The sequence below is a fragment of the Ochlerotatus camptorhynchus genome, unplaced genomic scaffold (assembly GCF_037179485.1).
Source record: "Ochlerotatus camptorhynchus isolate MF236.1 unplaced genomic scaffold, CSIRO-AGI_Acam_v1.1 ptg000379l, whole genome shotgun sequence".
In the NCBI taxonomy this organism is placed as follows: domain Eukaryota; kingdom Metazoa; phylum Arthropoda; class Insecta; order Diptera; family Culicidae; genus Ochlerotatus; species Ochlerotatus camptorhynchus.
The window spans coordinates 3,540,339-3,558,879 of record NW_027040867.1 but is presented as its reverse complement, the minus strand read 5'-3'; the positions used below and the strand labels follow the sequence as shown (position 1 = coordinate 3,558,879).

The 18,541-nt window shown below is 36.6% G+C and overlaps 1 protein-coding gene across 10 annotated transcripts in view; it reads left to right on the top strand.

Moving 5' to 3' along the window:
* Positions 1–18,541, top strand: part of Nhe2 (Na[+]/H[+] hydrogen exchanger 2) — a 273,598-nt gene that overhangs the window by 75,414 nt on the left and 179,643 nt on the right. For all 10 annotated transcript variants that reach the window (XM_065232881.1, XM_065232880.1, XM_065232878.1 and 7 more), the window contains exon 2: positions 2,654–2,686. The gene's annotated coding sequence lies outside the window, so the exon portion shown is untranslated. The remainder of the gene's footprint in view (positions 1–2,653; positions 2,687–18,541) is intronic.

Genomic DNA, 18,541 nt, shown 5'->3' with positions numbered 1-18,541 from the left:
GATGTATAGATTAATTATTCCACAACACTGGTTCAGCCTCACAACAAGACGGAAGTGGTAGTTTAGTGATTATCGTTTCTGTTTACTAAGTAGAAGTTCGTGAGTTCAATCCTAGACGCAACCCTTTTTTATTTGTGCCTAATTTATTTAAATTGATTACGCCTAATAAATTTAAATCGTAATCACCAATCACTTTACTCACGACAAGGAATCCATCGATCTGTAGTTAAAGGAATAACCCGACTATCCTTTCCTTGACAATTATGAAGAGCATGAAGATGTAACAGTGATCCCTAGTAAAACAACGATTGCTGAATCAATCATTCCCATAACACGTTAGAGCTAAAGTTGCGATCGACAGTGCTGATAGTTATTCAGTGACAGGCAAGCTTTTGTTGATCGATGAGCTGGCCCTATGTTATATTTTAGCTTAGCCCATATGGCAAGACAAGTTACTGGTGAACGGAAGGAACACGGTTCGAATCCCACTCAGCGACATAGATGAAGGTATTACATTTTCTAATATAATTCAGTGTGCGTGCTCTTCGGCAGTATCAACAACAACAAAAAACAATCACAATCTTTTCGGGTAAATTTGACAGAAATTGAATGACCATTTAATAAGAGCAGAATAAGTATCTAATTAAACATTACTTCTACACATGATAATCAAGCGTATACAGGAAGCAATGAAGTTTAATAAACGCTGAACAATCAAACATTTGATCGAATGTACTCTGTTACAACTCATGTATAGTCGAATAAAAGCATTTGGATGTATCTTGATGGATGTAGCAGTTCAATTTTGTGGTTGAATAAATTTCCCAAATTTGTGTTAACAATGCCTGAACAGAAGTTATTATGGAAAATGGTACAGATATTATTCAGTATGCAGTTGAATAAAGTCATCAAGAAGCCGTTTCTTCAATAGGCGATTGTTTGTTGGGTGGAATGTACTCAATTAATAATTGCCGAAGTGCATCTAGAAGAACTACCTGGCCACGTGTCTTTGTTGCACCATAGCAATGAACTTCCACCAACTAATCGATCTATAATCAAAGTCATGATCATTCCAACAAAACTCGTGACTCACTTAAATGATGCCCATAAAGATTTTCCCAGAGATGGCACTGTTTCCTTGGTAGGAATGGTATGGAAGACGAGTTAAAATTAATTATTTCCAATAATTCAAAGCAGTAATCAAGTATTCACGTGGCCAACCCAACTAACATTTTCAGTATATGTAAACGCTTTATCAATTTCGGTTTTACAGTCTCAAACTGGATTGACACACTATAGGATATGCATCAACATTTACACAACTGAGTAAGAAGTTGAAAGGCGCTTATTCAACTTTTCCCCAACTACTAAATAATCACTATACAACTTTGTCGCAAAGTAGAGTTAAATATTGTATGTGTAGAACATTATGAGAAATAACGAATTTATAGTATTCTAAACGTTTGTCATCGCCGGATACAATTAAACACCTAACTAAGTTATTACATGCAGCGGTACCTGGGGCGCTAACTTGTGAAAACCGTATTCAGTATGACTTCTTGGTTGTGAAGATGCCATGATATAAGTAATATACACTTTTTATCAGCTTTGAATTGCAGTTATAAGATGTATGTTGAGAAGCATGTGTATAGCAGTTGTGTAAGCGTTTATTAGCTACTGTTAATCAATTTGACAGACAAGCTGAATAATAGTTGTATAAATGCTGAATAGGCGGTACTTATACCATTTTGACAGTTTTTACCTATAGGCTGAACTCACAGCTTTTATGGAGCTGCGTTACAGCACGAAACTGCAAAAAGTAGGCTTACATAGCTGACATTTTTTGTTGGGAAGTGCATAGAGATAGTAAATATCTATCTTGTTTGGAACATTTCCATTTAAATTTACTTTTTAATTAACTGTAAAATCAATAAAACAGTCCATTCCCATACACTTTACTTTCAACCTTGCTACCAAGTGAGTTAGCTACTTTGTCTCTCACACTATTCTCTCTCTCTCTCTCTCACGAGCTCAATTTCTGTACATGCCATGTATTTTGATGACACTCGATTTGTGATTTCCATCTCACAGACTACAAAATATAGTACCTGACTCTGCAAATCATGTCTGGTACCTCTATATATGCATTTGGATTAACATCCGAAGTCCTTCCTTTTTTGCATACTCTGCACAAATATAGCCCCGACCCATTAATAAAAACGGCGAAAAATCCGGTTAGAGGCGGGTGTTTAGGTGCAGAATATGCAAAAAAGAAGGGACTTAGGATGTTAATCTAAATGCTTATATAGAGGTCAGACATGTTGATGTCAGAAGTCGCCACAAACAAGAATAGTGACATCTGATAGAATCCATTTCCTGCAGTTCATTGAGACTTATTTCCATAAGATTTGCAATTAAAATTTCTTCATTCAATGTAGAATGGATGTCAATTTCCCTTCCATCGGATGGGAAGTGAAGCCGTTGGTCCCCGGTTCATGAGTTGATGGGTCGATAGGTAGGGTTCAGGTGTAGGAGCTGCCTCCCTGGCGTAGGTAGCATTGGTGCTCAGCACGGAAAACAAATCGAAGGATGTCAATTTCAAACCGGCAATATTGTAACAGGGTTCCTAATACATATTTTCTTTTCCTTACAGATATCCAGCACCTAGCATTATCATACAACAAAGGTGAGTTTCGAAGATAATATCGTTTAAGGTGTGTTTTTTTTTCTGTATCATGTTTGTATATTTAAGTGATGATACAAATTCGAAAAGAAAAACAATAATGTTAACACTCATCTTCAAAACAATCTATAATTCGGCAACCTGTTATTTGATCAGTTTTAATCAAACCATTGCACAGTGGTTTAAAAGTGAAATGCCGTGATGAGTGCAATGCCGTAAATCAATAGTGGCCACATTAGATTCGTTTGCATTGCATTGACATAAGTTTGACAGGTAGACAATAGATGTAGCTATCACTTTGCTGCAACGTGTTAGATCCGGATCTTATGTAGGTGGCCCTTTACTATAAGCGGAGGAATTGTTCATATTGAAGTTCCACACATTATAGCAATATGTAAAATAAATCAGCTAACTATGAAACACATTTTTTTTTGGGCAAACTAACTGTTTTGTTTGGCCTCTAAAATGAACACTGTCTTCAACAAATTGGTGGAAAACCTTATAACAATCAATTTAGCTGAAGCTGTTACTTAGGTGGTTCGGCTAAGTTGTTGTGCATAGTATTGCGTTAGATAAGTTTTGAATATCTTGGATCCCTGGAAAGCTAAATTTTCAACGTCTATTGGTAATCAACAAGCTTGTATGCAAGATATTTTTCTGTTTTAACCTGTGTGGCCTTACATGTAATAAGCTGTAGGTTCTAGTAAATATGTTTTTTTTCTCAACAATCAAATCTCAACACATGCACTAAAAACCTGACATTTTTTGACAAGTTCCTAATATCTTGGATTCATGTAAAACGAATTTGTCAATGTCTATTAGTAATCAACTAGTTTGTATGTCAAGTATTTTTCATTTTCCAGCCCATATTACCTCATATGAATCCTCTGTAGCAACATGATTACATAGAACAGAATAATATTTCTGTTGCACTTTTACAAGCTCAACATAATTTTGATTAAGAAGCTGTTAAGCCTTTGAAAGCTCAAATTCTTTCTGATTAAGAATCTATTCAGCCTTCAGAAACTCACAATCATTTTGATTAGAAAGATGTTGCGTCTTCAAAAGCTCAAAATTTTTTTGATTAAGAAGCTGTTCAGCCATCAGAAGCTCAAAGTAATTTTTGTATTGCATCTTTAGAAGTTCAAAATCATTTTAATTAAAAAGGTGTTGCGCCTTTAGAAGCTCAACATTATTTTGGTTAGGCAGATGTTGAGCCTTTAGAAGCTCAAAATCATTTTGATTAGGAAGATGTTGCTCCTTTAAAAGCTCAAGATAATTTTGATTAAAAAGCTGTTGGGACTTTAGAAGCTCAAAATCATTTTGGTTAGGAAGATGATGCGCCTTTAAAAGTTCAAATTCAAATCTAGTTGTTGCGCTTTTAGAAGCCCAAAAAAGTTTTTTCAGGAAGTTGTTGCGCCTTTAGAATCTCAACATAATTTTGATTAGGAAGCTGTTGCGCTTTTAGAAGCTCAAACTAATTTTGATTAAGAAGCTGTTGCACCTTTAGGAGCTCAAAATCTCTAAGAAATATCTGATTACTTTGCCCTATATAACCCCCATTACAGGGCTGGTAGCATCTCCTGTTGAAATGTACTACTTTAAAAACATTGGAAACGCTGAGCGAAGTCTGGTCTTAAATGCAACAACAGAAAAACATGCAACAAGTTCAGTCAAGTATGTTTTGCTGATACTTTATACATGAATAACCTACAATCAGACACCCATTTGGCATCTTTTGAACCCTGAATCCTGATGAATGTGGGTGTCTTAGTGGCCTGTATAAAGAAAGAGAGAAGGGTTAGTTATTTCCATTTAATTCCACTACCTTATTTGCTTATGTACTTCTTCAGTGTCTTGTACTAATACTCGACAATCATCTGCACATTGTAGACAAAATACGCGTTTTTATCAAGGATAAGTAAATAATGTAGTGGAATTAAATGGAAATTACTAATCCTTCTCCCTTTCTTTATCTTTTCATGTACACAACCACGTCTCATAAATGTCTTTATAAAATCACAGATCATGTATAGCATCATACATTCTTTAGCAAAGTTGTTCTTTTCAATGATGACTATACTTTGGTCATATGCTGAGTGCATTGTGTGCATTGGCTAGACGCGATCTGGAGTTTATGCAACACATATATGTTTTCTACGTTTGATTAACCTTGTGCTTGGTTTGTATTTTGTGTGTGTGTTTTTTTTTTGTATATTTGTTTCTGTAATAATTGTATAATTACAGAGTTGATATAACGTCAATAGGATTAGGTACATATTTTAGAAATAGTGAAAATTTTGAATCATAAATCATATTCCAAATCTCCTTTTCCCTCTCCCGATCCAAACAATTGTCATCCACTAACCTCGAGAAGGCCACGAGTAATCGGTCAAATCCTTTAATTTTAGATTTAAGACATTTATAATGTACAAAGAAAATGATAGCTTGGCTCTGTAAAATTTATTCTATTGAGCCTGTACAAATAAAGTAATTAATAAACAATGATGACTATACAAGAAAAAATATCCAATATCTTAAAGAGTTTGAGTGGTAACTGGCTATTTTCCTATTATACATAATCACATGACGTTGTCTATTCAAGCTGAACATTGCATTAGGTCCTAAGTAACATTGATCGATTCTCTTCATCGACTTTCTCTTTCGTTAATATCTTGAGCACATAACCGTTTCTTGTTGTGTTTGACGTATTAGATGCTAGATAAGAGCTTCTTTTACCGCGTGGTTATTTCTGACAGGCAAGAAGTTAAATTTTGACAACCGTAGCCCCATACAGACTATGGCTTATATCATGTAATATAGGCTGTCTTGCAATGAGCACTCATGCATCTAGTTTTCAATGGAAATCCTATGTATGAGTGCAAGACAACCTATATTACATGATATAAGACACAGTCTGTACGGGGTATGAGTTCATCGGTCGGAAACACAGGGATTTTCGAACATAAGAAATAACTTTTGAAATTTCGCTTTTAACCACGAGTTAAATTTAACTCGGCAAATGGTTTACAGCCTTAGAAATGGAACAACATCATTTGGATCTATTTCGGAGTTGAATTATCGGATTTGAAAACGGTTTTCACTATTCCTTATATTTGAAGAAAAAATGCGAAATGAATTATTCGTTGCGGTTTCGAAGGGATTCTCGAACCTATTCCTTAATACGACCCATCAAGTGGCGCACAAAGTTCTCGTCCACTGTTTTGGCGATTTTATCCCATCTATTTTTCATCTGAGCTGCCTTTTTAATGACTGTACCGATAACCTTCAGTTTCCTCTTCATAATTACCCAGTAGTTTTCAATGGACTGGGGACTGGGGACAATTAGGCGGATTGAGGGTTTTTGGCACAAGCTGGACTCCATTGTCATTTTACCATTGTTGTAGTGACAACTCGCAAGATCCGGCCAAAATGTCACCAGACATTCGGTTTTTTAAACCTCCGAGTTCATCATTTTCTCAGTGACGACATACTTTATCTTCTGGCCGCAGCTGCATATTTTCTGCCAAATAGTAGTGATTATGATTCTTCTTGAAACTTATTAACATGTATCGGAAAGTAATTGGTCAACTCTCCGCCTATACTAATTCCTTGCCACCAGAAGCAATAAGCAGTACGCACAAAAAATCGTCCCATCGGCTACGTGGACCCGTACGAAGCTAAGTTGAATACGGAAGATTTCCCGTCGACAGTGACTGCAGGACACATTGTTGATTATCTAGTAAATCACGTATCCCTGACATCAGGAGAAAGTTTCCGGACAGTCAAAAGTTTCCAAGCCTACCGGAAATTCAAGGATGGTTTTGTTTATACTGTTCATGGAACTATAATGTCATCCAAGAGACATTTCTCAGTAGAACTGACAGCTAGAAATCTAGGGTGTGTGAGTGATCTGGTGTTAATGGTGCTGAATGTAAACATAAACAAAGTAGAAATTCCTATGAGAATAAACTGCCAGTGATCAGTCAAATGGTCAATGGTTAGCTTGTATTAAGAGGCGAGGTAAAGTGGTGTGATAGATTGTTGTTCCTGTTAAATTAATACATAGGGTATACGTCCCTAACCTCGGTCTAATATGCAGCCATCGATTACGTTTTTAATCATAACTCATCAATGAATTTACCTGCAAACGATATTCTACTGCTAAATGGTATGCTTAGATATGCTTATCATGTCGTTTGCTATCAGAAACCACGAAAAGTTGAAAAACTTACTTTTTTTAAGACAATAACTCACGAGGGAAATGTATGTAATATGGGTCTATTGTCCCCAAATTGGGTCTATTTATGGATGCAACTTCGTCCTATCTTGTTTGATCCTCAAAAAAACGCTCTTGGTAACGTTTTCTGATGTATTTTTTTTTATCACTATCACTGTTAACTTAATGCTCTTCATTCCTCAAAACATTTCTTAGAGAAAATTTTACGAAAACTACATTAAATCACTCAATTTAAAAATTAAAAATTAAAAATTTCGCTTATCGTCTTTTGACCGCAGAATATCTAAATCAGAACATTGTGATGTTCATTATACAGGTTTGGCAGAAAAAATCTCCCTTCCTGTTCGTTCCTTATCATCCAAATGCAAAACAACATTGTTGACGTTACTCTTATTGCTATATGCTGTCAAATGAATTTCATGGGCCATAGTTAGGAACATAGAAAAGAAATGTGTCCCTAAAGTTGGGTCCATGTTTTACTTGTGAAAACGTTGTTAAACAATTAAAATAAACATAAAATATTCAAACAGCAACTGTAAGTTTTACGTCTAGTGTGTATTATCAGGTAATTCCAATCAATAAATGCCATAATCAGGCCATTTGATGATCGTCAGTCAACCTTCCCATCTTAACCTTATAAGTCATGGCGGCTAAAAACTCCGAACATTGTGATATTCTCAACCAGTTTTATTACTTACGAGAGCTGAAAATGTATTGAAATGTTGTGATATAAATTGATTTGTGTGTGGTACACATTTATCAACCATCAGTGATCAATATTTTCCTTATTTTTTGTGTAATATTCCTTAATTAATTATTTATTTGCGTGATAGGCCGAATGAAAGGACTAGACCCACATTACATACCGTAACCCTATGTTATTCAATATTTTTAGGTATCACATTCTATGATCTTCCTCCACTAACGGCATGGGTGATACTTCAATCAAACGGAGTCGTACAATACGCACACTGGAATTGAGTAAAGCCTGTTTGCACATCTCTATGCTGCTTTTTGCACTTGCCAATTTGCGTACTCGAACTGATGGTGCAACTTGAGTCATCCGATAAGGGCAAATTTTAGACGGCACCCAATCCACTTCTCTGAAATCAGTCGCTTTGGCAGGGTTTCCTAGAATCAAATCATTTCATAAGCTTTACTTTAAATAAATTACGACAAGCTTACCAGAACGAAAATGTCGAGAGCAAACATATTTGAAATTCCACTGAAAATACTCCTCCAGCTTCAATGCATCACACCACAGTTTTATACGTTTGGCCTTCAAAGTGATTTTTGGATTCTGATGGAAACTTAAAGAAACGATACGCTTTCCGAAACGCACTTTTTTTTAAGAGCACTCGAATCAAAACTTCCGAAAAACGACTAAGTCCATGTAAACAACCTCCCTGAACTGTCAAAATTTTGTTGGTGACGTCATCATGCAATGATCTATAGGGATTCGACCTAATTTTGGGCCTACTAAGCACAACCCGCCCTTTGCCTCTATTTTAAGAACGGATTTTTTTTTTCACAAAATGGAATGTTTTCACTGCAGATGCCTTCCATTTTTTTAACTTTCCGTACGTGTCGTAAGATTTGATAAAGAGAAACACATTGTTGAGATATTATTAAAAATCTAACACTGCTTCTTGACCTTAAACTCGGCCTAACGTATTGAAACGCCATTGAAACTCAATTGAATTCACTTCGGCCTATCGGATGAAGATAAAAATTGATTCGATCAGAGTGCCTCTTTTGTTTTTGAGAATAATCGATGCAAACATTCATATCACACGTTATTATTGACTTCGTTCGGTAGATTTTGAACAGAAGTATCGTACCAAATGCATAATTGACTTGTTATTGCCGAAATAATGGTTTTATTTGATGTTTTCTGCTCGATAGGCTCAAAATGGGCGATTGGGCCGAAGTAGCTCTCTACCCTTTGAATCTACCAGGGACTCCTCCTCGAGCCTTTGCCTTGTAAAAATGTTGTCCTGGAAGCTGTCCGTAATCGGCCTTTATATAGGTTTCATCATCATCTATAAGTATGCACCCACCGGACTTGGTCAGCAGATTGTCATACAGCTTTCGAGCACCGGTTCTACCAACGGTATTCTCCTTGATTGATCGATTTGGTTGCCACTGGTACGGTATGCTTGTAAGTCTTCGCAGTAGCGAATTCGCTGTACTGTTCTACGTCCGGCATCATAATTTTTACAGCTGACTTTTTTGTTTGCCAAGAACTTTTGACAGATCACAGTAGAACTGACAATTCACTCTCAAATGAATTTCTGCTTTGTTTATGTTTACATTCAGCACCATTAACACCAGATCACTCACACACTCTTGATTTCTAGCTGTCAGTTCCACTGCGAAACGTCTCTTGGATCACCTTATTGTTGTTGCCAACAAATGAACGTAAAAAGCTTCCGAAAACGTCCACTAGGAGCGCTGTAATAAGCAAAACAGTTTGTTCCATTACTAAGTGAGCCATGGTTTAATTGATATTCGATATTTAACGATATTCGTTGAATCAAACGATATCTAGCATCATTCATAGGTCTATAATACAAAATTTTGCAAACAATACAATGTTAATGAGATCGAATGTGCGGTGCCGAAGATCGATGTACGGTACCATTTTGGAACTATAGATAGTGACTTCAAGCTTCTGATGCACGAATATTGATGTCCCATCAAAATAGACGTTTGCATCATCGTCGGACTAAAAATATTCCGGAATAAAGAGTGTTGGATTATCGCAGTGATACTGTAGCGTAGCATTTATGCTCTTTCAATACTGTTTCACTTAAACTGAATGATATTTATTTTTTTCCTTGATAGCTGAGGTCTTGTGGTTAACATAAAAGTTATGTTAGCTCGGTTAAAAATGTGGGAGTGCGATATTTCTGACCAGCTTTTGGTGTACACATTCTTGATGACTCTTATTTTACAGTTTTTACATTTAACAGTAACTTGCCAAGGAACTAACACTACACACTTAGAAATACCTAATCTTACACGTGACGGAATACATCTTTGACATGAGGGATGAGACGTAAACAAACATGCCATGTAAAATTAAGTGCTCCGAGACTGAAAAGTTCGAAAGTACGTTTGATTGTGCTGAATTTCGCGTTTTTTTTCCCTTGATTTGTTTTCCGTCGATCTTGTTTTCCGTGCTGAGCACTAATGCTACTTACGCCAGGAAGGCAGCTCCCACACCTGGACCCTACCTATCGACCCATCAACTCATGAACCGGGGACCAACGGCTTTACTTCCCTTCCGAAGGAAGGCGTGATCAGAGATGTTATGCCTCAGAACATCCCGGCGGCGCCGACTGGGATTGAACCCAGGCCTGCTGGGGTGAGAGGTAATCACGATAACCACTACACCATGGGCACCGCTGAATTTCGCGTCTATTATGACTCAATTTTATGTCAAAATAGACGCTCGTATCTGTTAGTCTCAGAGCACCTAAATTTACATCAATTTTTCTAAGTGTGTACTTATCGAACAGTGCAATTAAATTAAGAGGATCAACAATATTTGCGCTACAGAACGGACTTGCCACGAATGGTAGCTTTGTCCCACAATAATTACATTTGTTTCCATTTACTTCAAAATTATTCATTCGCATTTTGCACAAACACCAGGCTACAAACAAAAACAAATATTTACTTCCCGGGAAATTCCCAACCTTAATTAGCAAAAACGAGTGAGTCGCAATAAGTAACAAATGTCCCGAGAAAAGTCTGAGATCAAATTGAAAACTTAATTTGATGTTGTGGTGTTGCTGATAATGATTACTCAGGTTGCTGTCGTTTTAATAATTTTATCGGTTATAATATGGGAATTGAGAGCAACATAATATTTCTGTAACAACACATTGAAAAAAAATCTGCTATCAGTGAGAGCAAACTGAAAACTCAATTTGATGTACATTTTTCTTGTTGATAACAAAACGAGTATTCAATTTGATATTCTGCTAAGACAATGAAAACAAAACTGTAACATGTTCGAACATATTTTTGAAGAGCAAATCGACAGTGAGCATGCATAAGGGCTTCACAGATTTTTTCTCTGTATTGCTACAGCTAAGCTAAACAATTTTCTAGAATTTGTTCAATGCAGAGTTGTAACAGGTTGTATTGGCTATCAAAAGCAACAGCAAACGCAACACCGAGAAACGTTAATTCTAGCGAGTTATTAACAAAAGAGAAAATCGACGAAGAGAATCGATCTTTGCGTTTACACACTGTCGAAATGCATAGCAAAAAGAAAACAAAATTTGTTATCAAATTTGTCAATCGCGTAGACTGACATCAAATTATGGCTTCAGTTTGATGTTGATATCAAAATTTGATTTCGATTTGCGGTCATTTTGATGCTGGACTTTCCTCGGGGTCATTGTCATTTAACCGCTCGATAATAAACGTGATCGGGACTGGACGGCACCAGCTAGTCGTCGTCAGCCAGACCTGGGGGCTCTTCAGTTGCGTGGAGCTCTCCCATCATCGCATCAAATCCCAAAAATGTACGAAATCGCACAGAGCAACCAAATCAACGATTCAATCGTTAAATTATGTATATGAGACTGTATCGTTCCATGCGAAGAAGCATCGCTCCTGCTCCTGCTCTTCTACTACAGCAATTAAACACGTTTCGCCGAGATGCTGCCTTCGGTTGCCATTGCCAACGTATTGCTATTTTTGTGTTGTTTCCATCTCAGCAGCGATGGAAATGGGGAGAAAATCATCGATTAAAATTTAATGCTCAGCGTTGTTTTCCCTGTGGATACTGCGACTCTGGGGCACCGGAAAATAACTTAGTTCATCGATCGACAGGTTGGAGAAAAATAAGGCATTCCTACACATGTTACTGCGCCGTGCTTCATGGTAATTCTGGTTGCAAAATAATCGCGAACAAAATTCACGCATGTGTGCATTCGCAGGAATTTCAATTTTGTTTTTGTTTTCATTGGATGGCGATTGGGAAAAAAGCACTAGATTTTGTTGACTAAATGTATTTTATTGGTAACATTTTAAACATATTGCACAATATGGAAATAAAGTTTCCAAAAAATCATCAATATTTACAATTTTAAATTGCTTCCAGTGAGCAAGACGCCATTTTAAATCTCGCTCACAACCAAAACACAATCAATGGAATGTGCACAGCTGAGCGAGCATCCCCAGATGAAAATTGTTCTGGCACAGTCTATTGAAAACTAAGCCGTTTATATACATGTGCCACCAGCGCGATATTTTTCTACTCCAACCACCCACCATCCCATCCAAACCGTCACGACGACTACCTTTGCATTCGATAAAGAATCAAGTGGTTGGCCCAAGACAGTGCAAAAAACTTTAGCTATTATCTGAAGTGAATTTTAATTGGATATTTTGGCGTGGCTTGCTTAGTTCTTGATGTTTCGCCAATTTCGGAAAATAGCCAACTAGATCAAATTTTCTCCGGGGTCAGATTGAACTTCCACTGAAGAAAAAGATGTTGAAAATTAAGATCGATAATGATTTTATAATTGGGATATAATACCAAAATTGCATCTGCAATCCGCTTCCTGGGAAGTAAACTGTTCCGTTCTTCTCTGGTGGTAGGAAAATGTCCTCGGTGTGGTAAAGTTTTTGCCACGAAAAATAACAGCCAGACCTAATTGGTTGGGTGCACGAAAAACAAATTTCTTTACATCTAATGTAAGGTTGGATTTATTACATCTCTGTATAAGTTTCATACAACATTGAATGTAATGGCAGTTCTTGCAATGGACTGCAACGTACAAGCAAGTTTTCCCAGAATGCATATTTGTGTACAAAACCTTCACGAGATGATTTCCTGGTGAATATTTTGTTTAAGATATGCTAACAAACCTGTTGATGGTGCAAATAGACGTAAAAGCTGCGAAATCAAATGCTTACTTCACATCCATTTCATATTAGCTTAACAAATTAGGCCGACGAATTTCAATAATTGTACTCAATGCCTGTCATAAAATAGCCGCTAACAGAGCGCTAACCAAATATTAATTAGCAGCGGCAGAATACCACTCCTTGAGTTAGCGATATCCACATCACTAAAGGTTGAACACGAAAAAAGCCGGACACGAAAATCTAATTGGGGTGCGTTTTATTTTTCATAGTTCAATGTAACAGCTATACATAAGTAGGTATTATGCTTATTGTAAAACCATTGTTTCAGTCTTCTTTCTTACCATAGACCATTGCTTGAACTTTTCTTCGTACACGGCCCATCATCTTTTGCACGAGCCCTGATCCCACTTGTTTGGCTGCTAAATTACATTTCCGCTTGAAATCCTTCACGTCAATTGACCACTTTGTCAAGCAGTTTTGGCGTGACTTTCTACCAGTGATTTCACAAAACTGGACCAACTAATTTCTATTTTTTTGTGAAACGCACAAATGTTGGCTACTTTTCTCGAGGTTCTTGAAGAAAAAATCTTGAAATAATGTTTCATTTCAAAGTTCGAGTGGTAGTAAACGTCATTTTATCTGCTCGAATCAAGTGGTTAATTGCAGTTCCACAATTTTCTTTCAGTATGTGCTTCACAATGGACCAGTATTCCTCAATTGGCCTTAGTTCCGGAGTATTGACCGGATTCATCTCCTTGGGAACCACTGTGACGCCATTTTTGCTGTACCACTCATGGTCCCAGAAGTAACAAAAGTTTCGCTTTTCAGCGAGCAAACAGGATCGAATCGCGACGTGCTTCCTCCGGTGAAGTCATGATGTGAAACTGAAATTATCCTGAAAACCAATGCCTACTGTGATTCTATACACTCTTCGCTTGATCCAGTGAAATATTGAAAAATTTTATTAAAAAAATGATCCAGTGAAATATTGAAAAATTTTATTAAAAAAATGCCTTAATGGCAACGTTTTTAATGTGTCGGGATTTTTTCGTGTTCAACCTTTACGCTTTTGTATTGGTGCTACACAGCACGCTCATTTCCAACACGAGTAAGCATTAAATTTATGGCTGTTCTGTTACCGTTCTTTTTTATTTGATATCCCATCAAGGTTCAGTTTAAAGCAGGCAGAGATGCTGATCAAATAATTAGTGTGATATGGAGTTTAACCACAATAAACTGTGACTATGTTGCAATCCCGTAGTTTCCCTGTTTTTTTTTTTAAATAAAATTCAGTTTTGTAAGCTACCTTTTTGAAAATCTATTTCAGTGGTCTTATTGCGCCAAAGCAAACATCAAACATCAATCTTTAAGATGAATGATGAACATTTTCAATTACGGTTATGGGAAATTATTGAGAGATAAAAGTTTGATGAGCGGAGGGGCTGGCAAAATTTAGTCATTACTGTACCTAAGGGAAGGGTACCAATTTATGGCACTAGTGCTCCCCTAATTGGCCATGTGACCTTATTTACGTTTATACTAAGTTTATCCATATTTTTTAACAACAGAACGGAATTCAGACTAACTTCCTGTGGAAGAAAATGTGATTTTTATGACAAATTCAACGATTTAGCCCCATGGACAATGAGAGTACCACTAGTGTCATAATTGGTACACTTTTTCTAGCTGAATTCAGTTTTTGCTTTGCCACGTCCTTTGAGAAACTCGTCGTTCAAGGAAACACGTCAGATTTTGTGTACCGTAGGTGGGAGTGACATTATGTAATTGTAAATTACATGGGGGTGTATTACGTAATTGCAAATTGAATTTTGTATTGAAAAAACATTGCTGTATTTGTTTTTTATTATGATTATCATGGTTTGTAGACAGAGGGCGCAATATGTTTTACCTTTGTTACTACCGTAACATAGGTATTAGAATCGATTTTCACACGTCTTGCCGTCTGTGACCGATAGCCATCCTCACAAGCTATCTCACCTGTATAAAACATTCCCAATCGATAGAACTCGGCTCGATCTGGAGTTTGATTGCGACATCGTAGAATCAAATGAAATGAAATGAAAACAGGAAAAAACGACCGACAAGATGAAATTTGCTGATGTCTGTATGTGCGTTTCATCTAGGCATACTTTTTTCGACATTGCTTATCCGATCAATATGATTGATACGTGCATGTCGTTTAACCCCGTTGTTTTTTTTTTTGACGTAGAACTACGTCTTTGTCGACTATACTGGGGTACAAATCAAAAAATATGTGTGGTGAAATAGTGTTATGTTTTGAACGCTTGTAACTTTGTTATTTATAGATGAAATTAAAATCCAAAATCGCCAATCGATAGGATATTACTGAACGAATTTGCTGAAAAAAATAGTTTTCCAATTTTTAATCAAAAAGATTTGAAAAATGCGCAAATGATAATGTTATCACTGTTTTCGTGAACTAATCGTTTTCCCCAAACCCAGTCATCATAAACGAATGCCACTTGGTTGCACATCATTCTGCTTGAACCTGAAAAGATATAAAACAGCGCTGCTTTCCTGACACTGCTCATTACCGCTTCGGACGGTGTGGCCACAGAACAGAAGGGGAACTTAGTACAATTTTTTTTATCAAGATGAGGCACCTAGCAACTTTCTCGTGGTCTCCGAATATAGCACACGTTTCAATCATTTTCAAATTTGAGTGTGTCAGATGACGATAAACTCGTCTAAAAATGTATGGAAACTCGTCTAACCGTTGCTGTCAAATTGGTACAGGTATACTCTAGTATTTTGAAAGAACCGTTTAATAGTGAAATTTTTTTAATTTATTAAACAAATTTGTGCCGAGAGATGGCTCGGAAGATGATACAAGCATGGTAGAAAAAAACGGTGTATTTTGAACGTAAATTTTAAAATACAATATGATCTGAATATTTTCACGATGGAGGAAAATTGCATAGAAAATCTGGAAAAATAATTTTCCGAGTTTTGGTCATAATTCAAAACCGGTAAGAGATTCCAATTTTAAATAATGACCAGTAAAGACAAGAAATTTTCAAAGGAAGACAAACAATATTGGAGTAAATGTCAGTATTCGGAAAATGGTTTGTTCTGTGTTTTTTTTTCTCGTTTTTTGTGGAAACCTCAATTAAGACTTTATTTTTTGTGGATCACATTACAACATAATTTGTTTCTACACACTTAGAAAAAATTACCGACTTCGGTAATTCATTTACCGAATTCTCAACAGCTGAACGGTTGGTAATGTGTTCGGTAATCGAGAACATTACCGAAAAATTTGTAAACTGAATCAGCAAAATTAGCTGTCAAATTTACCGAACGATCGGTAACGTTTACCGAAAAAACAAGCTTGATTTGTAATTGATTTTACCGGATAACTGTAATTTTGGAGTCGATATGGATTTTCCCATCACGGTTTTGTTTTTGTTTACTACTGACACTGAGTTAGACCAGTTCAGCCAGCTGAGCGCATTCAAGGGCACAATGGGTGTAAGCAATTATATATGGTTATAATTACAAAACTTTCAATATTTGTTAAAAAAAAAACTAGAAATACATAGAAGTGTTGTAAATATGGACAGGTTTCTTAATAAAGCATTGTAAAATAAAATTTAAAAATTCTTAAAACGCTCATTTTGACGAAAATCTATAATTAGGAAACATAACAGCTGAATGAATGGATTTCACCACTGTGCGACGCGTCAATACCACCTGTGAGAAAGAATAACAGGTCCGGTGTTGCAAAATGGCCCTTCTTTTCGTTCCCGCTCTTTCAATAAAACTTCAAACTTGACGTCATTCTCGCTATAGCATAAACGGTAAAAGAAGAAAAGAGACGACAAATTAATGCTGCCGAACCGTGTTTGTGAGGCCTAAATTATTTTGCTTGATGTTTTAGACGAGTAAGCAGGAATGCCAGATTTGATTTCATGCAGCTTCAAGGCATTTTAGTCTGCTTATTTAAAAGTTTTGAAAATTCCAAACGATTATAGGATTCCGTAAATTTGAATCGTCGCGCTGTATTTGGATTTTTCTCAAACGGGTTTTTACAAGTGGTGTTTCGCTGTGAGATTTTCATTCTAGTAACCACTTCGAAACTTGAAGTGCACAAATATCAGCTTCCAGGACACGTAACACGATGAAACTGTTAAGGGCCACCCACATTAGATCCGTTTGCGTTGCGTTGACGTAAATTTGACAGTTAGATAATAGATTTAGTTGTCATTTTGCCGCAACGCGTCCGATTCGGATCTAATGTGGGTGGCCCTTTATTCTACGTTTAATTTTGTAAAAAAAAAAGATTTATAAATAATGCAGGGATGTAGAGTCTGTGAAAAATATTGCTACTCCGTCTCCGTCTGCGACTCTTCGCAATAATTTCTGCTGACTATTACACACGCTATTTCAAAACTACCCTAATTTGGGTAGAATCCACCCAGATCGGTCAAAACTGAACCTACCCAAAAATGGGTAAACTGTGTTGGGAGTGACAAGTTGACAAATAAACAACGTCGATCGAATTCATGTCAATGTTGTTCATTTGTCAACTTGTCACTCCCAACACAGTTTACCCATTTTTGGGTAGGTTCAGTTTTGACCGATCTGGGTGGATTGTACACAAATTTGGGTAGTATTGAAATAGCGTGCTGAATGTGCTCGATTTCTCTCGAACAAATTTGATCTCATCACACTCATTTAGTCGTTACAAATCGAAATTAACGTTTCTCCCGTACAGCAATTTAACAATAAAGTTTAATGTACTTTGAAATACAACAGTAAAAATTATTGTAATTTCGTTGTTTTATTATATTTTTTTCGAGTACCACGGGGGCAACAATCACGAATTTCGACGGAACTCACATAAATGTGAGGATGACTGCAACAGACTGCTCTTTCTAGCATTTCGCACTACGATGCAAGTGTGAATGAGTAAACTGCTTTGTACTGTCATACCTTCGTTAGTTTTACCATAGAGGTAACTCTAAGACTAGAAGATCCCGAAGAAACGTGCTCAACTTTTTGGCTCAGCTCTGGTACTCTCTTCGGTCCCAAGCTAATCGATTCACCCCTCGAAACATAGGAAATTCCACTAACCCCACATTTTATCTGTCAAACTTTCATAGCGAATCAAAACGAACATAGTGTAGTACTAGAATTTCGACTAGAATGGGGTACGTTAATCGCTTTGCTTGGGACCAATAGGCTAGTCAAGTAGTGAGCCAATTCAAAATCGTTAGTTTCGTATTGATTGTTGGTTTTACCGTTGTCAGTTTGCCCAAAAGTGTCAGATTGTCAAAAAAATGTCAAAATCATGTGAGCTATGGTGCATCTATATGTGGTTCACAGGGAGAGAGTCCCCCTGGTACTTACATTTCAGAGAGGAAATTCATAGGAGAGTAGTTTCAAGCATGAGATTAATTTTTAGGGACTTTCGCAACACTGCTTATTTTATTAGACGAGATGACTTCCCGCATAAACGCGAACCATCACATGACCTTACCGATAATGGTTATAAATTGTTTATAATCCCTGCTAAACTTCAACTGAAATGGTTATGGAACTTTACATGAACGTTTGTGTGATAAAGTTTTAACCTTATGTATTATGGTTTTTTGGAAGCGGACCTTACAAATAATGGGTTGTTAAGAACCATTACCATTCAAAATTCTAGTTTTCTCCATACATTTTCGGAAAGAAAACTA